Here is a 27748-nt window from a genome sequence, read left to right as displayed (position 1 = left end):
AATATCATCATTAACTCGAGTACGCTGGATAGCTTCAAACATAGGTTGGATGGATATACGAGCAATAGGGGCTGGGTGTAAATGGGACTGCCCAGTATGGGCCAATAGGCCCGCTGCAGTTTCCTCCATTCTTATGTTCTTATGTTGTTATAATTATACTGTAAGTGTGTAACACTAGGAGAGGGGAGGCTGGTTGTTCAACACGGAGGGAGGAAAAAAGGAGGAGGAGGAGGAAGAGGAAGAGGAAGAAGAGGAAGGGACCCCTCTTAAAATTTGTAGAGTAAGCGCTGGATTTGTTGGGTTAATATAATACACATTCCTGCAGCAACGGGAGAGTCCCGGTGCCATTTCGACGTCATTGTGGTCTCCATTATTGAGTTGTTGCTTAATTGAGCCAAATGGGGTTAAGTCTGGTTCTGGCATCATCAGTTACGAGATGTTAAACACGACCCTCTGAGGACCTTGAGCCTGGCCTAGGAAGGGGGGTGAGGAGGTGGCCAGTGGTTGGTAAATCCCACCTGATAACCCCCGGAAATGTTTGTCAAGTTTGAGCAAGCAATGTAAGACGCCACCAACTCCTAGTTTTCCTGTTGGTAATTTTATGTAGCACACCAAACGTCAGTGTCCGACGGATGTCCGAACTACACGAAGTTGTGTAACCCTCGTTATTTTTTCTTCGTAGAGAAAGAGGTTGTGAAAGAAGATTAGTCGAAGAAGAGGTTAATAGTTCGGAAATTAAAGAAATGTACAGTAGATGGAGGTAGCTTTAGCTAAGCTAATACTGTGGTGAAGTTGTGCACTAGGCTAGCTATTGTGGTTAATTTTAGAGCTGTTTGTTTCGTTAGTTGCCAGTTTTGTCGGCACTGATACTAGACAGCTTGCACTATCCCATATAGTAATGGTTGTCCCTCGTGTAACGAGGATGGCCGGCTCTAGGGCCACCTAGGCGTGAATTTGTTTAGAGTGTAGAAGCTGTCGCCGACACAATAACCACACCCTAAGTTAACGAGCTGCATGACCCAGTGTCCAGGAATGGTCCGAGAAAACTGGACAACTCGCCAACTGCACAACTCGCCAACTACACTGATAACCATTACCCCAGAATACGATCCGCACATCGATTAACATCCAGGTCCCGAATTACTACTGGGTAGACAGAGGCAAATGGCATAAAGAAACTTGCCCATAGTTTCACCCTGCCCGGTGATCGAACCCGGGTCCGCTAGCTTGCGAGGCGAGCATGCTGACCATTATATCACAGGTTCTGAAGGCCGTAAATCATATTCCACCGATCTTACCTGCTGATTTTGGTCTGAGGAGGTTGTCTTGCCTCGCCGTAAAGATCGGGAGTGATGATTGACTCCTTGAGGTAATAAGTAACTTTTTGGGAACCATCAGTGGTTGTTGTCATTGTGTGGTGGAAGTCATTGTAGGAGTTCTTACTCACATCGTTCTTTTTTTGCTAGATCCCTCTTGCAACTGTCGATAAGATATACATATAAGAGATATAGACAAGTATTAGAATACCCTTGTATGATCATCCTGTGAGTGATACGTCGCATCAGGTCCACGAGGCTGACGCCTTGGGTTGAATTCTGAATATATTACTCCTAACCCTTTTATAGGACAAACTCGTTGGTTGTAGCTCTTGACTTTTATGTAAAATGAGTAGGAAAATAAACAAAAAGCGAAGGAAAGTTAACAGGAGATACATGGTAAGAAAAAGCAATAATGAGTGAAGGAATTACGCCGCGGAGACAAAGTAAACAGAGGAGTGAGTATACGAGGCAAGAATATGCAAAAATAATCTGAAAATGGGAGGAACTGAGATAATCAATATGTGTTTACACTGAGATATAAAGTAAAGGGGGAGAGAAAGTGACAAATGAGAAATAATGAAGCGCAAGATAGAATAACGAAATGGTAAAGTACGTGAGAAATAACAGTAGGTGTCTAGTGATGTGCAAGAGACATCAGTGGCGACAATACAAGGCATACGGGAAAACAATGCTAAAAAAACACATCAATCGTACAATGAATAGTAAAGGGTACCGGATATGAAATGATCTCTGCAACACAGGAAAAAGTCCAGTGATTTTGAAACTGCAATTACCATAGAATTTTGACTGGAACAATAGTACGGGAAATGACAGACGTGAGGCTATCATTGACAAGGTATCAATCCTGATCCTTTTATTAAGGAGAGAGACAATATGAAACCAGCCTGATGAAACTGAACCCGGCCGTGTGGTTTCATCTGCGGTCAGGTCTAAAACCCACCTCTGAAGCCCCAAACCCCCTAGGAGAGATAAAAGCGAAGCCATATTTTTTTGGAACAATTAAACTATTTTTCTCGTCGCTTAAGGTTCTGATGTTTTCTCTTTTTAACTATTATGGATCGTCTCAAGATTCGCTCCCCAGCATATTTCATCTGAGGATTAAATACCCTAACGCTTCTTGTGGGGGTTAGGTTAGGTTAAGATAAGTTAGGTTAAGATAGGTTAGGCTAGGTTATGTTAGGTAAGGTACTGTTAGATTAGGTAATGTTAGATTAGGTTATGTTAGGTTAGGTTAGGTTAGGTTAGGTAACAATTATGTATATGTGAATTATTAGCTTTTTTACCTTTTTGTTTATTTACGTAATAACTTATTTACGGTATGTACCTATTTTTGCCACATTTTTTTCTATTCCTGTTTCTGTCCTGTTTCTGTCCTGTTTCTGTCCTGTTTCTGTTTATTTGTGTTGAAATATTTCTCCCTAGTGTTACGTTTTCTCAGGAACAAAAGGAACAATAATTACCCATGTTGAGGAGAGGCTGACCGACCACGCTAACACATGTGTTATTGTTATCTGTTGATGTTAATAATAGCTTAGACCAGGAACCTTTCACCAGGCACCTCATATCAGGTACCTTACACCAAGTACTGTACCTTATGTCAGATACCTTACACCAGGTACTGTACCTTATATCAGATACCTTACAACAGTACTGTACCTTAGATCAGGCACCTTACACCAGGTACTGTACCTTACAACAGACGCCTTACACCGGGTACTATGCCTTATATCAGGCACCTTACATAAGGTGCCTTGTATTAGGTACCTTACATCAGGAATCTCATATCAGGCACGTTTTATCAGAAACCTTACACCACACGCCTTATATCAGGCACCATACACCAGGTACCTTATACCAGGCACCTTACACCATGTACCTTATATCAGGTACTTAACACCAGACACTTTATATCAGGCACCTTACACCAGACACCATATATCAGGTACTTTACACCAGGTACCTTACATCATGCACTACATATCAGGTGCCTTATGTCAGGCACCTTACAACAGGAACCTTGCGCCAGGCACCATATATCAGCAATTTTATATCAGGTACCTTATACCAGGCACCTTACACCAGGTACCTTATACTAGGCACCTTATACCAGGAACCTTATATCAGGTACCTTACACTAGGCACCTTACTTCAGCAACTTTATGTTAGGTACCTTACACCAGGCACCTTATATCAGGCACCTTACACCAGCCACCACACATCAGCAACTTTATATCAGGCACCTTATACCAGGCACCATACACCAGGAACCTAACATCAGGCACCTTATACCAGACACCTTACACCAGTTACCTTATATCAGGAACCGTACACCAGGTACAACCTCATACCAGGTACCTTACACCAGGCACCTTATATCAGGCACCTTACACCAGCCACCTTACACCAGTTACCTTATATCAGGAACCGTACACCAGGTACAACCTCATACCAGGTACCTTACACCAGGCACCTTATATCAGGCACCTTACACCAGCCACCTTATATCAGGCACCTTACACCAGCCACCACACATCAGCAACTTTATATCAGGCACCTTATACCAGGCACCATACACCAGGAACCTAACATCAGGCACCTTATACCAGACACCTTACACCAGGTACCTTATATTAGGCACCTTACTGTATATAGGCACTTTACACCAGGTACCTTATATCAGGTTGTATTAAAGGGAAGCCTACGCACGCCTACTTGTACGCCCACGCACGCCCACGATAGCCAACCGATTTTTTTTTACACTTTGCCCCGGAGGGGGTTAGTTTATTGGGCACCCCCTTACATCCTGTGCAAGGTGAGGCGCAAAAGCGTTTACAGCGCCCAAGACGGAAGCATGCGTAGTACATGCTTGCCTTCACAAGGAAAACTTGAAAGTTAACCTGTGGGGTCCTGTGTGCCTACAGTGCCTGCCAAGCGATAATTACCCAAGTCGTCATCATTCGTTACCCTCTCAAGGGTGACCAGATGCCTATACCAAGTGCCATGAAGACACAGTAGCTCCGCCCATAGAACTGACTCGACTGCGCTCATATTGTGAATTAGCCAATCAGTGAAAAAGTGTCTGAAGAATCTTTGAAAGGAAGAGTTTGATTGGACACTCATACTATACTCCCTAGAGTTAAGATATAAGGTTAGCGACGTACAGTGTACAGTCAGTTTAGCATTGGGTGTGGTGTGGTCGGGTATATAGCGTGAGCCGGCGACGGTTAGACGGATGTTTCTCTGTAATTGTATGGGTGTAAAAGTGAATATCCTCCCACGGTATATCAAGATAGAAATAGAGATAAAACCTATTACTTCAGATGACGGCTTTTGTTTTAATAAATTGATAAGTCAGATATCTCTTTACATTTCCCCTGTCTAATGTAATAACAATAATGAGTCCCCAATAATATATGGCTGAGTACAAGTAAGTAAATAATATTAAGATAATGAAAGACACAAGTGAACCCCTTTTTAATTGAACTAAATTGCCCGGGCAAGAGTAAATAGAGTAAGGTACCAACCACCTTTTATTAGACACCTTACACCAGGCATCTTACACCAGGCACCTTATATTAGGCAGCCCATATCAGGCACCTTAAACCAGGCACCTTACACCAGGCACCTTATATCAGGAACATTACACCAGGAACCTTATACCAGGTACCTTACACCAACCACCTTTTATTAGACACCTTACACCAGGAAACTTATACCAGGTACCTTATATCAGGTACCTTGCACCAAATACGTTACACCAGGCATCTTACACCAGGCACCTTATATTAGGCACCTTATATCAGGCACCTTAAAACAGGCACCTTAGACCAGGCACCTTATATCAGTAATATTACACCAGGAACCTTATACCAGGAACCTTACACTGGACACCTTTCACTAGATTCCATATATTAGGCACCTTACACCAAGGTACCTTACACCAGGCACCTTACATACGGCACCTTATATCAGGTACCTTATACCAGTCATCTTACACCAAGCACCTCATCTCAGGCACCATACACCAACACCTTACCTGAGGCCTCTCATATTAGGCACCTTACACCAACACCTTACCTGAGGCCTCTCATATTAGGCACCTTACACCAACACCTTACACCAGGCACCTCATCTCAGGCACCTTACACCAACACCTTACCTGAGGCCTCTCATATTAGGCACCTTACACCAACACCTTACCTGAGGCCTCTCATATTAGGCACCTTACACCAACACCTTACACCAAGCACCTCATCTCAGGCACCTTACACCAACACCTACACCAGGCACCTCATCTGAGGCACCCACACCAACACCTTACCTGAGGCCTCTCATATTAGGGCACCCACACCACACCTTTGCACCTCATCTCAGGCACCTTACACCAACACCTTACACCAAGCACCTCATCTCAGGCACTTACACCAACACCTTACAACAGGCACCTCATCTCAGGCACCTTACACCAACACCTTACCCACACCCACCTTACATACCTTACACCAACACCTTACACCAGGCACCTCATCTCAGGCACCTTACACCAACACCTTACCTGAGGCCCTCATATTAGGCACCTTACACCAACACACTCAAGGCACCACACCAACACCTTACACCAAGCACCTCATCTCAGGCACCTTACACCAACACCTTACACCAGGCACCTCATCTGAGGCACCTTACACCAACACCTTACCTGAGGCCTCTCATATTAGGCACCTTACACCAACACCTTACACCAGGCACCTCATCTCAGGCACCTTACACCAACACCTTACACCAGGCACCTCATCTCAGGCACCTTACACCAACACCTTACCTGAGGCCTCTCATATTAGGCACCTTACACCAACACCTTACACCAGGCACCTCATCTCAGGCACCTTACTCCAACACCTTACACCAGGCACCTCATCTCAGGCACCTTACTTCAACACCTTACACGAGGCACTTCTTATCAGGCACCATATACCATATACTGTATACATCTATTAAAATGTGTGTTACCATCTTCTTGATATTTATTGTATTATTCGTAGCGTTTTTGCACACACACACACACACACACACATATATGTGTATATATATATATATATATATATATATATATATATATATATATATATATATATATATATATATATATATATATATATATATATATATATATATATATATATATATATATATATATATATATATATATATATATATATATATATATATATATATATATATATATATACCTGTGTATGTGAATGAACCGGAATACACACACACACACACACACACAGGGGTACAGAATTAGGCGTGTACTAAGTCGTAGTCAGACTCTGGATTCGGAAAGCAGAGGGAGGGAGGTCCCACGCAAGTGGTTCGTCCGGGGGTGAGTTGTGCAAGGCCAGCCTCACCCACACCTGCCTCCACCACCTCCCACACCTGCTGTATCTCTTCCACACACCTGCTATAGGTCTCCCCCACCTGCTGTATCTCTCCCACACACGTGCCGTATCTCCCTCACACCTGCTGCATCTCTCCCACACCTATGTCTCTCCCACTCCTGCTGTATCCCTCCCACACCTGCTGTACTTCACCCACACCTATTGTATATCTTCTAAGCCTGGTTTAACTCTTCCACACTTGTTATATGTTTCCCACACTTGCCGTAAGATAGTACTGTACAATTCTCACTTATGATGAAATTCTTTCCTGCAATAGCTGGTGTGTCTCCCGGATGGTGCAGTTCACCGTATTACAAAATGGATATAGAATCATTGGAAAGAATTCAGAGGAGAATGACAAGACTAATCCCGGGCATTAGGAACCTTGAGTATAGAGACAGGTTAAAGCATCTTAATTTGCACTCCCTCGAGAGACGTAGAGCGAGGGGCGACCTGATAGAGGTGTATAAGTGGAAGTCAGGGCTAAACAAAGGGGACATTACAAAGGTACTCAAACTATCCAACCAGGAGCGAACTCGTAACAATGGTTTTAAATTAGATAAATTTAGATTTAGGCGTGAAATAGGTAAACACTGGTTTGGAAATAGAGTAGTGGATGAATGGAACAAGTTACCAAATATCATCATTAACTCGAATACGCTGAATAGCTCCAAACATAGGTTGGATGCTTATATGAGCAACAGGGGTTGGGTGTAAGCGGGACTGCCCAGTATGGGCCAATTGGCCCGCTGTAGTTTCCTCCATCCTTATGTTCTTATGTTCTCTCCTGGATGGCACAGTCCTCCTAGGGTAAATAATCATGTAAGCAGAGCCGTCCCTAGGGTGGGTTCGGGGCCCGGGGCAAGTCATCATTGCGGGGCCCCCTTTAGGCCCCTTGTTTTATATACGTATATATATATATATATATATATATATATATATATATATATATATATATATATATATATATATATATATATATATATATATATATTTATATATATTATATATATATAATATATATATATATATATATATATATATATTTATATTATACGTATCATGATGCATACATACAAAAACAATAGCATGCAGTCGTGAAAGACTTCAAGTGCATTTTTTGTTTCTATGGGAATAAGTTCTTGGAGTACTCGAAGCTCAGAAACAACTCGGTTTGGTCAATATCGTGAAAATTTCCAACACCCAATGACTTGTCCAAAGCAGAGTTGTGCTCAGCTAGTACTGCACAGCTGCTATAATATGTATTACAACTGATCACCAATGTTCCTTTTTTTTTTATTCAAGTCTTGTAACATGCTTGTATTGTATCTATGGCATTCATTGAACACAACCTTCTTTTCTCTTCCATCTATTAGGTTAAGTTGAATAAGTGTTCATTTGATGACTCATGGGATTTTATTCTTTCACTAAAATTCTTCCAATCAACACAGTTTTCTTTTATTAATTTATGTGTTGGGTTTGAACTGTATAATTACTAACCAGGAGAGCGCGAGGCCCCAGCTTATTTCACCTTAGGATTAAGTACCCTAACCCCCCCCAACGCAAACCTAACCAAGCTTAAGGTAACCTAATCTAACGTAAGCTAATCTACCCTGATCAAACCTAACTTAATATAAGCTAACCCAATCAAACCTAAACTAACCTACCTTAGCCTACGTTAATGTATTCTAAAACAACCTAACCGCCCAGGTAACATTTGGGTGGTTAATCATCAGGTGAAATAAACTAGGGGTGAGAGGTAATCCGTTATGGGTGATGAATAACAGCGATCACAAAGAAATTAGATAACTTTAGATTTTCAGGTCAGAAGTAAGGAGAATCCCATTAAAGTCCCAGATTTCAGAAGGGCAAACTTTGATTGTTTAAAGAGGCAGCAGAGAGAGGGGGTGTCGCCCTTGGGTGTGAACCTGACAGATGACACAGACCTGATAACGAGATCTGACATTGCCGAGTTCCACGACAATTTAAATAATGAGTTACTTAATGCACAAAGGCAGAACATACCATACAAAAAACTCAGATCAGACAACAATGACCCTAAATGGATAAATAATTATTTAAAGACCATTATTGGTCAAAGGAAGGCTGTAGGTAGAAGGATAAATCGTGGCGAAATTTACCTCCGGGGTTATTATAAGGTATTGGCCGGTAGGGTTAAGACCGAGATAAGAAAAGCAAAGAGGAATTATGAACTGAAGATAGCAGGGGAGGCGAAGACAAACCCCAAAGGATTCTACCAAATGTATCAAACTAAAACACGAGAGAAGATTGGACCAATTCTTTCAGACACCGGCGAGCTAACTGATAACAACGGAGAAATGAGCAATAATCTGAATAAATATTTTTCAACAGTTTTCACCACCGAAAATTTAAACATGATACCCGAGGCACCGACTCTATTCAGAGATAGTGAAGAAAACAAATTAAGCGATATAGTGGTGACTAGTAGCGATGTTATAAGCAAATAGACAAACTGAAGCCTAATAAGTCACCTGGTCCCGATGAGATATTTGTCAGAGTATTAAAGGAATGTAAGGAAGAGCTTAGTATGCCCTTAGCACAGTTGTTTAACATGTCATTAAAAACAGGTGTAGTACCAGAATCCTGGAGGATAGCGAATGTAATACCGATTTTCAAGAATGGAGATAGATCACTATCCTCTAACTACCGCCCAATCAGTCTAACATCAATAGTAGGCAAATTAATAGAATCAATCATTTCAAACTCTATTCGAAACCACCTGGAGAAGCACAAGTTGATCAATGATTCCCAACATGGCTTCACAAGCTGGCGTTCATGTCTAAGTAATCTATTAACATTCTTTTCATCAGTTTTCGAATCGGTGGACGAGGGGCACAATTATGATGTGGTATATTTCGACTTTAGCAAAGCCTTCGACAGAGTCCCCCACGAAAGACTAATTAGAAAGGTAGAAGCTCATGGCATCAAAGGTAATATCCTTAAATGGATTAGGGCGTGGTTACAGGACAGGAAACAGCCAGTGAGCATAAGCGGCACTAAATCTCATTGGAGCAACGTCACTAGTGGAGTTCCCCAAGGCTCAGTACTTGGACCATTATTATTTATTATATACATAAACGACATAGATATCGGCATAGACAGCAACATAAGTAAATTTGCTGATGACACTAAAATAGGACGTGTAATTAAATCTGACGAGGACTCTGCAAAACTACAGGAAGATCTAAACAAATTTTTCGAATGGTCGGAAAAATGGCATACGAAATTCAATGTGGACAAATATAAAGTACTCAGTATAGGAGATGTAAACAGGGAAACCAGTTCCCAGATGAACAATAATGCCATTGTGGAATCCGACTGCGAGAGAGATTTAGGAGTAATGATAAGTAGGAATCTTAAGCCAAGTAAACAATGTGTTTTTGCTCGTAACAAGGCTAATAAAGTACTTGGGTTCATACAAAGGAGTGTTAGTTACAAGACTAGCGAGGTCATCTTAAAATTATATCTAGCTCTTGCGAGACCTCACCTGGATTGCGCAGTTCATTTCTGGTCACCGTATTACAGAATGGATATAGAATCCTTGGAAAGACTCCAGAGGAGAATGACAAGACTAATCCCGGGCATCAGGAACCTTGAGTACAGAGACAGGTTAAAGCATCTTAATTTGCACTCCCTCGAGAGACGTAGAGTGAGGGGCGACATGATAGAGGTGTATAAATGGAAGTCAGGGTTAAACAAAGGGGACATTACAAAGGTACTTAAACTATCCAACCAGGAGCGAACTCGTAACAATGGTTTTAAATTAGACAAATTTAGATTTCGGCGTGAAATAGGTAAACACTAGTTTGGAAACAGAGTAGTGGATGAATGGAACAAGTTACCAAATATCATCATTTACTCGAATACGCTGGATAGCTTCAAACATAGGTTGGGTGCTTATATGAGCAATAGGGGTTGGGTATAAACGGGACTGTCCAGTATGGGTTAATAGGTCCGCTGCAGTTTCCACCATTCTTATGTTCTTATGTTCTTATGTAACTGAGACAAGCGGCAGTGTATGATGAACTGTGTCACAAGTATCAAAGATTGGAATGTGTTGAGAAATAGTTCACCAGGTATTACTGCATAGTATGAATATGATCATCGGGCTGATTACTAAATAAAAAAGAAATATAAGTGAAGTAAGTGGTGCGTTTGAGAGAAGTATGTGGGGACCGTAAGATACAGGCAATACGAAACGTGGAAATATGGAGAAATAGAGTTGAAAGGAGGATCTGGCACAGAACCGATAAGAGTGTGATGGGATGGTATTAATATAGTGGATGGGAAGTGAAAGACAGAAGTGGATGGTGGGGGGCCAGGAGGAAACCGAGAAGGATGGGACCGTGTGAGGTGCTGGACAGGTAGGAGTGGGGCGGGCGTTGCATCCAGGAAGTAGGTACAGTATAGGTGAGTGTGTTTCGTCGAGTGATTTACAGGGCTGAACACTGCCAGTAGGTGATGGAACTCCCGGGACTGGAGTGTGGAAAGGGAACACTATAGTAGAACACATCTGGTACAGCAGTTACAGAGAATGAATGTCAGTAAATATTTGGAGAGTCCTTTTTGCTCTTAAGTCTGGCAACACTGTGCCATGTGGGAAACGGCTTATAGCAGTAAAAAATAAATAAATAAATAAAATAAAATAGACAGGTGTTTTTTTTAATCATCTATAATTAACAATGTGTGTGTGTGTGTGTGTGTGTGTGTGTGTTAAAAAAACCGTAATTGTTTACACGTGTGGCTGGTTCATCACACCACCGCTTCTCTCATCTTGTTGCTTGGGACTCACTCAACTCCACCCACACACTCATTTTTCTTTGTTTTTAGTGTTGTTTCTTTAGCAGTATTACAAGCCAACTGGAATATGCACACAGCCAATGAAAACAAACACGGAGCCAAAAACAATATATGAGTAGCCAATTAGAACATGAGGATGACCTAACGTGGTGTGTGGAGCGACGATATGACATTTGTTTACCAACACACACACACACACACACACACAGTCGCCTCATGGTATGAATAGTGCTGTGGCTGTTGAGGAGGAGACTAGTGGCTGCTGACCTACTCTGCTGAGCCTTGAAATAAGCTTAAAACGCTTTCTTGAGCTATCCATTAGGTTCTTGCTCACATTACCTTCTGATTAACACTGTGTACTTGCTTTGTCTGTGCCCATTGTTTACTTGTATTATCAATGTACGTTGTATACTGTACCAGCTTGGAAGACGATTTCACCGACAAATTATCGTATATATTAAGTAGTTATTGATGTTACTTAATATATATATTATATTAAGTAGTTATTGATGTTACTTAATATATATATATATATATATATATATATATATATATATATATATATATATATATATATATATTTATTTATTTATTTATTTATACTTACATGAGCCAGAAGAAAAGTAAGTTTCCCTATTATATAAAGTATATTTGTATGTTTATGTCACATTTTTATAAATATAGTGGGCGCGGGTGTGTACTTGCCAGCAGAATAGGAATGCGTCGCGGAAGGTTGACACAGAGCCAAAAGCCACAGTGAACCAGTTTAAGTTTGTGCCGCCAGTGTTAGCCTTGATGACGTCACCCGTTCGTGCCTGACGTCACGCTGTCTGTGTTTACTATTATACGCAGGAATCCATACCAGTTGTAACAGTGGAAACAAGACGTGCGTGCAACTTTAACCTTCCACGTTCTACAAACGACTCGTGGAATATTTTAAATTAAAGATTGCAGTCGAGCAAAATGTCGACTAATGCTACATCCTGTCGTTTTCTAAGCTGTGACCTTGAACTTTGACATGATGGACATGTGTGACAAGTATGAACGCTGCAACCATTTCCGCCCTCAAGAGGAAAACAAGAAAGGGATTAAGCTTTTGCTTACAATAGACTGATAAGAGGGTAATAAGCTTTTGTTTACAATAGACTGATAACAGAGTATTGCATCAAAGATTTGTTTGATTTTAAGTGTTTAGATTATACAGGACATCATACCAGGACAGGTAGTACCAGGACATGTAGTATCAGGACAAGTAGTACCAGGACAAGTAGTACCAGGACAGGTAATACCAAGACAAGTAGTACCAGGACAAGTAGTACCAAGACAGGTAATACCAGGATCAGTGTAGTAGATGATCACTGAAGTGACGGGGGGCTTGGGTGATCTTGGGGTGATGACGTCACACCCATAATCTTAATCTGTTCACGGACGCAGATGTCACACACACACACACACACACACACACACACACACACACACACAAGAACATAAGAATGGAGGAAACTGCAGCGGGAAGCGAGTGGGAGGAGAGAGAAGGAAGGAGACGAGTGGGAAGAGAGGAGTTGGGGGACAGATGGTGATATTGTGGGGAGGAGACAAGGGGGTGAGTGGGAAGCCAGACAACCCTCGCTGAGTCATGGACGTGTTGCCACCACCAGGGCATCTCTTTTACTGAACATTTTACTTGAAATCCCCTAGTTAACCCTACTTAACATAAATCATCCTCTCATCATACTAACCGGATTTCGGTTTTATAGTTAATGCATGTGAGTGTAATTAATGCAATGTGTATTGATAAAACGAAATAAGTTTTTGATAGCTGATTGGCAACTGTTTAGTGTAGGTGACGTCAGATGATGACGTCACACATACAGGGACATAGCTAGACGCCTAATATAGTAACATGATATAGTGCTAATGTATGGTGACGCAATATGATGACGCACAAGTTAACAGGTAGGATAGTAGTAAAGACAAAATGGTAACATGAAGAAGAAGAACAACAACAACGATAACGATAACGATAATATAAATAATGACATTTACAATCATTATATCAAAGTAAATTATAACAAAATTGCTCTTATATTAACTACAATTATATCAGTATAAATGCTCTATAGATCACAGGATGGGGTCAGTAAAGTGGTACAACTAAGAGTATGGTAGAATGATACAATAGTCATATTTTACTACAGTACTACAGTGAAAGCATTATTTATGTTTAGGGGTTTTAGTTTCGCCATTGCTCGGATGATTGATTATGCACATCATCTATATGTACAATAATCGATAACACAACAGATTACAAGTAGACAACTGCCCCACTACCTAACTGGGCGTTAGTGAGAGGTGAACAATGTACACTGCGAGTTTTGTACAGTATGCAAAACACTGACACACTCCCAGAACTGAAGGTGAGATGTCATTAACAGTAACACACAAGGTAAACAGTGTTTTGTACCTTCTCTGTGAATTTTTCCATATTTGGTCACTTTATTATACATATAATCAACGACCTCACCAGCCAGGATTCGAACCATGGCTGGTGAGGTCGTTGATTATATGTTCAAAGTTTGTGTATTATATGGACTAAAAATGAAGTATATATGGTACCTTGTGTTTCATACCAGCTGGATTCGGTAAAATGCTACTGGCATCCACATAAGCGGCAGGGGCAGTCCCCAATGGGAGGTTCACGGCGCCATCAGCTCGATGAACAGGCTTTGTGTGAAATATAACATAGTCTAGAATTGCTTTTAGTGTCCTTGTGGCATGGTCGGTAACGTTCCCTGGTCCCACGCAGTAGGTCGAAGGTTCAAGTCCTGGCTGGTGAGGTCGTTGATTATATGTTCAAAGTCCGCATATTATATGAACTAAAAATGAAGTTTAATATACGTGTTGGAGGTGTATTGTACACTGCACTGGCACAGGGTACTGCCACAGGTAGTTAAAACTCACCTGGCTGTGTAGTGAGACACCTTGGAAAGGGTAGCACAACATCACAGCAGAGTAAAGACCAAATTGAAATTATACAGGACTACCACAGTGCGGTAGGGGGGAGCAGGGTGTGGTAGGAGGGTGCAGGGTGTGGTAGAAGGTTGCACCGTGCTGCAGGAGGGTGCACGGTGCGGTGGAGGGTACGGTAGGAGGATGCAAAGAGTAGCAGAAAGGTGCAGGATGTGGCAGAAGTGTGCAGGGTGCGGTACGTGAGTGCAACAGGAGGATGAAGTGCGTGAGTGCGACAGGAGTGTGTGGGTGCGGCAAGTGAGAGCGACATGAGGATACAGGGTGCGGGATGTGAGTGTGTTAGAAGGATGCAGAGTGCGAAAGAAGAGTGAGGTGAGTGCGACAAGATAGTGCAGTATTTGAGTGAAACAGGAGGGTGCGGTGTGCGGCAGGTGAGTGCAACAGAAGGGGGCAGGGTGTGAGGGGCTTGAGAGGAAGGCAGGAAGGTGTGAGAGGCAGAAAGGAGGGTGCGGCAGGCACTTTGGGGTCCACTAAAGGTGGCAGGTCACGTGGATGCCGTGATGTGGGTCATGGGCGATGACGTCACGCTGCTGCCGTTGCCGTTGCCATGGCGACCAGAGGACGCGGGGGCGGCAACATGGCGTTTACTGTGTTTACTTTACTCGCTTAGTTTGATAGAGGGGTAGGTATGGCAGCACACACTATCACCCAACCAGAACAAAGTCAGATGTTTGTTTCGGAAGATAAGTAAACACGGAAACACAGCAGGGCTACACATTCATACATTCACACACACACACACATACACACGTCAACACGAGGGTGTGAACGAGTCACCTTTACATGCTGGATCACGTCGACACCTGCCACACCTTGTTAAACTGATAATTAATACTTTTATGTAAACCATGTGATTAATTTGTGCAGTAAATCAATCCTCTAGAGTAAACGGGCGATATCTCTCTCTCTCTCTCTCTCTCTCTATATATATATATATATATATATATATATATATATATATATATATATATATATATATATATATATATATATATATATATATATATATATATATATATATATATATATATATATATATATATATATATATATATATATATATATATATACTGTAAATATACGAACATAAGAATGGAGGAAACTGCAGCGGGCCTATTGGCCCATATTGGGCAGTCCCATTTACACCCAACCCCTATTGCTCATATGAGCATCCAACCTATGTTTGAAGCTATTCAGCGTATTCGAGTTAATGATGATATTTGGAAACTTGTTCCATTCATCCACTACTCTGTTTCCAAACCAGTGTTTACCTATTTAGCGCCTATATCTAAATTTGTCTAATTTAAAACCATTGTTACGAGTTCGCTCCTGGTTGGATAGTTTGAGTACCTTTGTAATGTCCCCTTTGTTCAACCCTGACTTCCATTTATACACCTCTATCATATCGCCTATCACTCTACGTCTCGAGGGAGTGCAAATTAAGATGCTTTAACCTGTCTCTGTACTCAAGGTTCCAAATGCCCGGGATTAGCCTTGTCATTCTCCTCTGAATTCTTTCCAGGGAGTCTACAGTATATCCGTTCTGTAATAAGGTGACCAGAATTGAACTGCGTAATCCAATCACAAGCGCAAGATATAGTTTTAGGATGACCTCGCTAGTCTTGTAACTAACACTCCTTTGTATGAACCCAAGTACTTTATTAGCCTTGTTTCGAGCAAATACACATTGTTTACTTGGCTTAAGGTTCCTACTTATCATTACTCCTAGATCTCTCTCGCAGTCGGATTTCTCAATGGCATCGTTGTTCATCCGGTAACTGGTTTCCCTGTTTACATCTCCTATACTGAGTACTTTACATTTGTCCATGTTGAATTTCATCTGCCATTTTCAGACCATTCGAAAAATTTGTTTAGATCTTCCTGTAGTTTTGTGGGGTCCTCGTCAGATTTAATAACACATCCTATTTTGGTGTCATCAGCAAATTTACTTATGTTGCTGTCTATGCCGAAATGTATGTCGTTTATGTATATAATAAATAATAATGGTCCAAGTACTGAGCCTTGGGGAACTCCACTAGTGACGTTGCTCCAATGGGATTTAGTGCTGTTAATGCTCACTTGCTGTTTTCTGTCCTGTAACCACGCCCTAATCCATTTAAGGATATTACCTTTGATGCCATGTGCTTCTACCTTTCTAATTAGTGTTTTGTGGGGGACTCTGTTGAAGGCTTTGCTAAAGTCGAGATATACCACATCATAAATGTGCCCCTCGTCCACCTATTCGAAAACTGATGAAAAGAATGTTAATAGATTAGTTAGAACGCCCTCTTGTGAAGCCATGCTGGGAATCATTGATCAATCCGTGCTTCACCAGGTGTTTCTAATAGAGTTTGAAATGATTGCTTCCAGTAATTTGCCTACTATTGATGTTAGACTGATTGGGTGGTAGTTAGAGGATAGTGATCTATCCCCCTTCTTGAAAGTCGGTATTACATTCGCTATCCTCCAGGATTCTGGTACTACACCTGTTTTTAAGGACATGTTAAACAGCTTTGCTAAGGGCATACAAAGCTCTTCCTTACATTCCTTTAATACTCGGGCAAATATCTCATCGGGACCAGGTGACTTATTAGGCTTTAGTTTGTCTATTTGCTTACTAATATCGTTACTAGTCACTACTATCTCGCTTAATTTGTTTTCTTCACTATCTCTGAATAGAGTCGGTGCCTCGGGTATCATGTTTTAATTTTTGGTGGTGAAAACTGATGAAAAATATTTATTCAGATTATTGCTCATTTCTCCGTCGTTATCAGTTAGCTCACCGGTATCTGACCGTATTGGTCCAATCTTTTCTCGTGCTTTAGTTTGATACATATGGTAGAATCCTTTGGGGTTTGTCTTCGCCTCCCTTGCTATCCTTACCTCATTATTCCTCTTGGCCTTCCTTATCTCGGTTTTAACCCTCCTCGCCAATACCTTATAATAATCCCGGAAGTAAATTTCGCCACGATTCATCCTTCTACCTATAGCCTTCCTTTGGCCAATAATGTTCTTTAAATAATTATTTATCCATTTAGGGTCATTGTTGTCAGATCTGAGTTTTTTGTATGGTATGATCTGTCTTTGTGCGTTAAGTAACTCATTATTTAGATTGTCGTTGAACTCGGCAATCTCAGATCTCGTTATCAGGTCGGTGTCAACCGTCAGGTTCGCTTGTGGGGTGAGGTCGGTGTGAGTCACCCCCTGATACCCCTTCCCTCAACTGCCTCTTCAAACTATCAAAGTTTGCCCTTCTGAAATCTGGGACTTTAGTGGAATTTTCCTTTCGTCTGCCCTGAAAATCTAACTGGAATCTAATTTCTTTGTGATCTCTGTTGCAAGCTCGTTCCCTACCTCGACATTGCTGATGAGGTTTTCTCTGTTCGACAGAACTAAATCGAGTATATTATTACCCGGGGTGGGTTCGGTTATATGTTGACTTAGCAAACAGCCCTGGATCGTTTCGAGAAAATCCTCTGATTCTGAGTTACCCTTAAGGTCAGTCCAATCTATTTGGCCAAGGTCAAAGTCGCCTACTCTACAGACTTTGTTGTGTATGGAAGCCCTGCCCATTTTATCCCAGATAAGTCGCTCATTAACTCCATCAAGATTGGGAGGTCTATATATTACTCCTGTGATTAATTTTTCCCTACCGTCGATTAATTCTATCCAAATTGTTTCTGTATTCCGCTCAGTTTTTATTTCCTTGTTTATTTCACACTTCAGGTTATCCCTGACATAGACTGCTACTCCTCCTTTCCTGGTCTGCCTGTCGGTATGGAACAATTTGTAACCTGCGATTTGGTATTCGACAGGTAACTCACGTGAGTCTAGGTTGATCCATGTTTCAGTGAATGCTGTTATATCGATTTTTTCGGTACATACCAAGGCCCTAATATCATCCATATTGTTTCTCATACTTCTACTGTTCGCTTAGTAGGCATTTAGGTTAGTCGTGTTCTGAGTCCTCCCTTTACCGCGTTTAGGTCTTAACTCTGTTTAATTTAGTTTTGTCGTCATTCCTAACACTATTTCCCTGTAACCTTTTACTGTGTTTACCCACTCCCACTGCAGTCTCCTGCACCGCCGTGTCCATATGTTCCCCTTTGGTTAATTTTTTCAGGTATTGGAAACCTGATGTTTGTTTACCTCTACACTACAGCAGGTGAGGGTGTGTAGGTGGTGGTGGGTCGTGGGAGACTTGTGGTGGGTGTTGGGGATGTGTGGCCAGACAACACATTCCGCGGGGCAAACGAGGGAGGGGCTGGTGAGAAAATTCCCCTCCTCCGCCTCTGGCCTCCCGCCGCCCCAGGGCCAGCTGAGGAGATAGTAAAGGGTGCGCGGGGTGGGGGGAATCTGCGGGTGACATCTTTTCCTAGTCAGTCAACTCTGAAAGAAAACCGGAACGCGCAGAACCGCGTCCGACCGCACAGCCGCTGGCTTAAAGTTTGATACTTCACACTAATCTTCCATTCATACTCATAGTCAAAACTGAATTTGGTTTATATGTTAATTTTATTGATGCTACGAAACGTAAAACAGGTTGCCAGTTTGAATCCCACCCTTGATCGATTAAATATATGTTAAAAATATATTTTCCCAGCGAGGCGCAGAGTCTGGGAGACGAGCCGCAGGCGGGTGAGTGACCGACCACGGTCCACGAAGCTGCCGTTTTCGCGCCGATGCCGCGCCTCCCACACAGTGGTGCCACGTGTTGATAACTGACGCCTTTACAGGTAAAGCATGGCTCATACATGGTACTGTACTTGTATACATGCTCAAATGTCACACATGTAAACATTGCCTCATACATAAATTAGACCACGTGTTATGATGCTACAACGAAATAGTCCAATTGCAAAAAAATCTCCCCAAATAATTCCTCACAACAAAAATAATCACATCAAAGCATTATTATCTATTTTTCTCACGTATAAACCCTTTCATAATGAAGTTAATTTCTGAGTGATAAATCACGTTATTATTGATACAATCACTCACGGCCACTGTGTCCTGTGTAGGTGTTTGTTTAGGTGGGTAGGTGTTTTTGGATTCAGGTGTTTGTTTGGTGAACGGTAATAAAGTCACAGGAAAAAGTCACCAAAAAGTCCAGGAAAAAAGTCACATTTAAGGTAATAAAACTAAAAATATTTTAAAACAGTTATTAACTGACAATGCATGACTTTTACATATTGACAACAATTTATATATGATGCACGTAGGTTAGGTTAGGTTAGATGAGTAGGTATTTGTGTAGATGTGAAAGTGTAGGGGTTTGTGTATATGTGTAGATGTGTGTGTATATGTGTAGATGTTTGTGTATATGTGTAGATGTATGTGTATATGTATAGAAGTTTGTTTAGATGAGTAGGTAATTGTGTAACTGTGTAGGTGCGTGTGTTTGTATACATATATTTGTTTAGATGTACATTAGAACATAGGAATGGAAGAAACTTGAGCGGGCCTATTGGCCCATACTAGGCAGTCCTGTGTACACCCAACTCCTATTGCTCATAAAACCATCCAACCTATGTTTGAAGCTATCCAGCGTATTCGAGTTAATGATGATGTATGGTAACTTGTTTCACTCGTCCACTACTCTATTTCCAAACCAATTTTTACCTATTTCGCGCCTAAATCTAAATTTGATTAATTTAAAACCATTGCTACGAGTTCGCTCCTGGTTGGATAATTTGAGTACCTTTGTTATATCACCTTTGTTTAGCCCTGATTTCCATTTATACACCTCGATCATATCGCCCCTCACTGCGTCTCACGGTTCCTAATGCCCGGGATTAGTCTTGTCATTCTCCTCTGAATTCTTTCAAGGGATTCTACAGTATTTCCATTCTGTAGTACGGTGTGACCAGAACTGAACTGCGTAATCCAAATGAGTAATCTCACAAGTGCAAGATATAGTTTTAGGATAACCTCGCTAGTCTTGTAACTAACACTCGGTTGTATGAACCCAAGTACTTTGATTGCCTTCTTTCGAGCAAATACATATTGTTGACTTGGTTTAACCTTCCTACATATCATTACTTCCAAATCTTTCTCAGTCGGATTTCTCTATAACAATGTTGTTCATCTGGTTTCTCTGATTGCGTAGGTGTATAGGTGTTTGTGTAGATGTACATGTGTTTGTTTAGATGTGTAGGTATTTGTGTAGTTGTGAAGGTGTTTATGTAGATGTACAAGTGTTTGTTTAGGTGAGTAGGTGTTTGACTAGGTGTATAGGTGTTTGTGTAGACGTACACGTGTTTGTCCAGACACACAAGTGTTTGTTTAGATGTGTAGGTGTGTGTGCAGGTGTTTTTGTAGATGTACAGGTGTTTGTGTAGATGTACAAATGTTTGTGTTGATGATGTCTTGGTGTTTGTATAGATGTCTAGTAGGTGTTTGTGTAGATGTGCAAGTATTTGTAGATGTACAGGTATTTGTAGATGTACAGGTATTTGTAGATGTACAGGTATTTGTAGATGTACAGGTATTTGTAGATGTACAGGTGTTTGTGTAGGTTTGCAGGTTTTTGTGTAGATGTACAGGTGTTTGTAGATGTACAGGTGTTTGTGTATATGTACAGGTGTTTGTGTAGGTGTACAGGTGTTTGTGTAGGTGTACAGGTGTTGTGTAGATGTACAGGTGTTTGTGTAGATTTACAGGTGTTTGTAGATGTACTGGTGTTTGTGTATATGTACAAGTGTTTGTAGATGTATAGGTGTTTGTAGGTGTGTAGGTGTTTGTTTAGATATACAGGTGTTTGTGTAAATTTTCAATGTTTGTGTAGATGTACAGGCGTTTGTGTGGATGTACAGGTGTTTGTGTAGATATGCAGGTGTTTGTGTAGGTGTGTAGGTGTTTGTGTAGATATACAGGTGTTTGTGTAGGTGTTGTGTAAATTTTTAGGTGATTGTGTAGATGTACAGTTGTTTGTGTAGATGTACAGGCGTTTGTGTAGATGTACAGATGTTTGTGTAGGCGTGTAGGTGTTTGTGTAGATGTACAGGTGTTCGTGTAGTTGTGCAGGTGTTTGGGTAGATGTACAGTTGTTTGTGTAAATGTACAGGTGTTTGTGTAGATGTACACGTGTGCATGTGTAGATGTACAAAACGATACTCAAATTATTTTGTGTTCTGGAATGTTGAGACTGCCCATAAACGCTGTGACTGTTTTGGAGGAACCGCCAACGCGAATTTCGCTTTTTGGTAATAACATTGTGTCAGAACGCGTTGTGGTCATTTTTTCGCATACTGGGCGAATTCGTTTTTTGAGCCTAAAATAACACGTATCACGCAATCCCGTTTAAACCCAACCCTTATCCCTCATATATCCATCCAATCTATGTTTGAAGCTACCCAGCGTATTCGAGTTAATGATGATGTATGGTAACTTGTTCCATTCATCCACTACCTATCTCGCGCCTAAATCTAAATTTGTCTAATTTAAAACCATTGCTACGAGTTCTCTCCTGGTTGGATAGTTGAGTACCTTTGTTATATCACCTTTGTTTAGCCCTGACTTCTATTTAGAAACCTCGATCATATCGCCCCTCACTCTACGTCTCTCGAGGGAGTGCAAATTAAGATGCTTTAACCTGTCTCTGTACTCAAGGATCCTAATGCCCGGGATTAGTATTGTCATTCTCCTCTGAATTCTTTTTAGGGATTCTATATCCATTCTGTAGTACGGTGACCAGAACTGAAATGCGTAATCCAAGTGAGGTCTCACAAGCGCAAGATATAGTTTTAGGATAACCTCACTAGTCTTATAACTAACACCCCTTTGTATAAACCTAAGTACTTTGTTAGCCTTGTTTCGAGAAAATACATATTGTTGACTTGGTTTAAATACGATTCAGTCCCAGTTGCTTATCTCGATCCGCCACATTTAGCATGTTCAGTGATTGTAGGACCTCATGACCAAAGTGATCATTTGCTTCCGTGTCAAGAATTAACTAACCTCACTGCCTTGTTTTGAATAATTTGTAGTTTGGATTTTAGCTTCCGTTTTAAGGCGGAGCATGTATAGTCCAAATACCATTTTGTGAACGCCAAGCAAAGGGTTCTATTGGGCATCAGCTGAGTGACATTTAGCATCTCTATAGATTTTTTTCCTGGCATTACTTTTATTTACTACGATTAATTTATCTTTTATTAATTCATCACAAACAAGAGTCATGCGTTCGCCCAAGGTTTACAGGTTAGATGGGTTCATTCCCACATGGTACAATGAATTCGTTTACTCTTTTGAGTTTTCTTTTTTATCCAAATAATATTTCTTCAGCCTTTCCAAGACGTAGATTTTGTTGTTTATAAGCCACTGTTTGCATGATTCCAGTTCAGATGATAATGAGTTAGTTGTAATCATATGGATCTTTAATAGACACTGTCGTCAGCATACAATAAAAAATTACATTTAAAACTAATGTGTATGTCATTAACATAACATAAGAAGGTCAATGGTCCGAGGGGGATTCTACAGGTTATCAGCATGTATGTTGACTCGATATTATTTCGTTGCTAGGATACGATTTAAACCAGTTAACAGACCCAATGCCAAGAGCTTGCAGTTTTCACATAGAATAATCATGATCCACTCGTTTTACAATTTTTCAAAGCATCTACAGTGGCTTTCTGGTCCCTACAGTCGGTCTCCTATATCTACAGTACTTCTACGGTGTCTTCAATGGCTTTATAATGTCTACAGTAACTCTCAGTTGTCCACAGAGCCTCTCTGGTATCTACAGTCGCTATCCTGTATCTACAGTAGATTTTAAGTGTCTATGGTGGCTCTACAATTCAACAGTAGCTCTCAGGTGTAAACAGTGCCTCTCAGATGTCAACAGTGCCTCTCCAGTGCCTACAGTAGCTCTGCTCTCTACTGTATCTACAGTGCCTCTCAGGTGTTTACAGTGGCTCTACAGTATCTATAGTAGGTTTTAATGATCTACTGAAATTCTATAAGGTCTACTGTATATCTGGTGCGAAATAATCCGGAAAATTATTTTCACTTATGCAAGTGATTGATACTGCGTTTTGACATATACTGTATATACTCCATCACAACAACACCCCGGTCATTTTCACATCCGAAAACCAAACACCTGTACACTGTAAACTTGTTAAACAGCGTAAACATAAAACGTAAGGTGACATAAACTAGATTTGAGATTCTGAAGGTGATCCGTTTATAGTGTTTATCATATTTAGTTGGTATTTAGATTTCAGGAGGATCTTCAGCAGGCATTGAACATTTTCTTTTTGCGCATTTACATAACGAAGATCCAACACACTGCTGTGTGTGTATAGGCCTAAATACACGATGTGTGGGAGGATTCATTGTAAAGCTAACACGATCATTATAATATCATAATAGACAGGATCCTGCCAGGTGCAAATTATGGTTAATTTTTGTGTTTTTATCTACGATTTAATGTATATCTACCCTTATCTAAAACTGATAACCCCAATCTTCCCTGATGATTTCTGCAAGAGCTTTTATGTAAAAATGGATATAAATATAGTTAACATGACGGAAGCTACGCATATATATATATATATATATATATATATATATATATATATATATATATATATATATATATATATATATATATATATATATATATATATATATATATATATATATATATATATATATATATATATATATATATATATATATATATATATATATATATATATATATATATATATATATATATATATATATATATATATATATATATATATATATATATATATATATATATATATATATATATATATATATCGTATGATGTCAGAGATCGGTATACAGGGGCAAGACACCCTGGTGCTGCCATCTGTTGGACACAAAGTGCACTGTGGTGCCGGTGCCGCCACCCGTTGGACATACAGTACACTGACCCGCTGGTGTCGCCATCTCATGACGCTAGAAGTAACTATAAAGACTGAATGGAATTTTCCCGCCAGTTACATATCCCAGAAGTTGCGACACCTCCAAGAACGTCTGAGGAGTATCACACACTGTGTTCTTTCTTATTGCATGTGAGGTTTATATTTATCAATGAGATCATTATCATTTATAATATTCATGAATATCATGTTGTCAGTACAGTGCGCGGCAGCATGACTGGCGCCGAGAAACCTGGTCCTATAGAAAATCACAACTAAACCGCAAACAGAACGGATAAGTTACAGGCATTGACTTAATATCCTGGTTGTCCAGTAGGTAGCGTTCCCCGGTCACAGTCATGGGCTCGTGGGTTGTGTGGTTCGAATCCTGGCGGGTTGAGGTGTTGATTGTATGTAGAAGTCCGCGTGCTTTATTGGGCTAATGAAATATATATTATATATCATGTAAATCCACCCTGGAAACGTGGACAAGATAAATCATGATAAAACCACCGGAAAAGGGAAACTCTGGAGCACCTTAGGTTTCGTCTTTATTAAAGACATCATCAGACATATTTCTCAAATTGATAGAGTTATGCTTTACTGACAATGTATTTTAGGGTAAATGGAAAGTTTTATCAACAAATATTTGGCATAAACATGGGTAATTTATATGATTTTATTTATTTATTTATTTATTTTAATTTACTACAAAACAAAGGTGATTTTATTCCTCTATGGTATAGATATGTAGATGATATTCTTTGACTATGGGCTAGAAACAGGGACCCACTGGAATTTTTGGACAAGCTTAACGATCTTGTCGCTAGTGTTACGTTCAAAAGTGAAAGATAAATAAATGGATTCCTTCCATTTCTTGATATGCTTATCATGAGAAATGGTCACAACTATAAATTTAAGAAAGGGTACACAGGTAGACAGTTTCACACATTTTCTTATCGAGTCACCATGAGTCAACCAAATTTTCATTTTTTTATGCTGTGTTTTTGAGATGTTTGCGAATTTGTGACTCTGAATCTATTGAAGAAGAACTGCAACACATTCAGTTAATTTCACAAAAACTTGGCTACCCTTCATTATTTGTTGATCGTTGTCTTAAAAGAGTTAAAAAAAATCCTTTATTGTACTCATACTAGACAAGTTCCTACATTTAAAAATATTTTGACTCTACCTTATCGCAATGAATATGCCCCATTAGTTCAATCCCTTAAATTACTAAACATTAGCGTTGTTTTTAAGTATGGCACAACTACTACAACTACTTTTTTATCGTGGCCTCCAGCCTCCCCCAATAGCCACACCTTCGCCGCCATTTTACTACCTTAAAATTAAATATCCTAATACAAAAGTAGCTACCCGAACTGTGTTGAATTAGTTGAACCGCAGATTTCGGCATTCAGGTCCTGTTGCCTCATAGTCAATATCTGCGACCGATGTCGGCTTTGGGGCCGAAGATCTCGTTCCCCTGAGGCAGAGCAATGCAGACCTAAGCAGAGATATGGACAGTCAACATCTCAACCAGGCTGTGACGTAACTTCTGGATTGCTGCTTCCGTTCAAATAACGCCTCCGCGAGTCTGGCATAGAAACATCTTGCACTTGGTCCCATCCCACCAGAGGTTGTGAACACCCATAAGTCCTGATCTTGTCATTCTCGTTCCTCCTGTGTGCAGCATCGAGAGCTAGGTCACGGTGACATGCGGCCATGGGATCGAAAATCCTTTTGTCAAAGAAGATTCACTGTCCCCGTGTCCAGATCCTTGAGCACTGACGTCCACACTGGCTTCGTTGGATGTGTTGGATGTGTTTGAAGTCCTGTGACGGAGGTTCTCGCCGTCCAATGGAAGGAGGGGCGGTTCCACCATGATGTCGTGAGAGATTTCCTTCAGTAAATTTGCTGTGAGGTTCCTTACTTCGTCATGCCTCATGCATACGAAGCCCCCTTTCTTACACACCATGGCGTGGTCGATGTCGTAGGATGAGCCACACACGCATTGGGAGGGCAAACCTTCTACTGGCCTACCGCACCTTAGAGCAATGGCATGTGTGAATTCTTGTTTATTAAGGATGAAGCCTTTTGCCCTTATCGGTAATGTTGTTAGCCAGTTTAAGGCGCTCACTCGTGCGCTATAGCTACTTTTTTTTTAAAGTTCTCTGGCAATTGCCGCAACAGTTGATGCAGTTTATCACTTTGGGTGTGCTGTCGTTCTGTCGTAATGGAACATCGAATCTTGTTTAATTCGTTGGTATCCACCTGACTTCATGCATTCTGAGCTATTATACGCTCAGTGAGGGCTGCCGTGAGCTTGACGGAGTTCTAATGTTCTGTGGCGGCAAGCTCTTCTGGATTAGTCAATCCCATTCCTCCCAGTCTCGATGGTAGTGCAATGAGTGACCTTTCTGCTGGGGTTAAATAAGTTTTTTTCACTTGTGTTGGGATAAAAGCAACCTTGATGACTTCTTCCATAGGGTAGAGGAGGGGTTGTAGTGGATTCCTCCTCTACAACCACCGTTATCGCTGACTAGCCGACCCTCGAATTCCCCAGCCTGCCCTCGTGGTCAAGGTCGGCAACCAGCGCCACCTACATAGCGGAGGTCAACTATCAGGCCACGCCTACCCCCGCTATATAAAGCCTCACGTGGCCGTGACCTCTCTCTTTCTACCTTCAGCCACCAGCAAGCAACACCTCCTCCTCCCTCCTGCCTGGTGGCCCTCGCTCCCACCGGCGGCCATGGCGACCCGCAAGCTGGTCCTCCTCTGAGCACCCTCACCAACCAGCTCTCTCCTACATCACGCTTGGACTCACGCTGCCACCCCCCAGCACCAAGCTGCATTGTACATCCAATACAATATGTATACAGAGAGCACATTGTGAGTTTCCTTTCTCCACCCCACAGGGTACAATATCAGGGATAGTGCGCATCAGGTAATTCCAGCGATGTTTGACTCCATGGGTGAATGCTGCAAAAGCCGCATGTGGCTGTTTTAGCAATATCAGACAGAGCTTGGATTTCCTCCACCCACTCATTAACCTTTCCCGTTATGTACTCAGTCTTAAAGTCATTAGTGCCAATTACCGCACCTAGATGTCTTTGGCCATCCTATGTTATTTTTGCTTCACTTCCGCTACTACTACTTTTCTGTCACTCCGGCACAGGTCACTGACCCACATCAG

The 27748-nt window shown here is 41.0% G+C and overlaps 1 protein-coding gene across 3 annotated transcripts in view; it reads left to right on the top strand.

Annotated features, from left to right (window-relative positions):
- Positions 1–27748, top strand: part of LOC121871799 (biogenesis of lysosome-related organelles complex 1 subunit 1-like) — a 107299-nt gene that overhangs the window by 29837 nt on the left and 49714 nt on the right. The window contains exon 1 of one of the 3 annotated variants that reach the window (XM_042374298.1): positions 19373–19392. The exons of the other annotated variants lie outside the window; for them this stretch is intronic. The gene's annotated coding sequence lies outside the window, so the exon portion shown is untranslated. Of the gene's footprint in view, positions 1–19372; positions 19393–27748 lie in introns of those variants that run through there. 3 annotated transcript variants of the gene reach the window in all.

Source organism: Homarus americanus, unplaced genomic scaffold, assembly GCF_018991925.1.
Source record: "Homarus americanus isolate GMGI-L3 unplaced genomic scaffold, GMGI_Hamer_2.0 scaffold39675, whole genome shotgun sequence".
Taxonomy (NCBI): domain Eukaryota; kingdom Metazoa; phylum Arthropoda; class Malacostraca; order Decapoda; family Nephropidae; genus Homarus; species Homarus americanus.
This window is presented reverse-complemented; position numbering and strand designations above follow the sequence as displayed.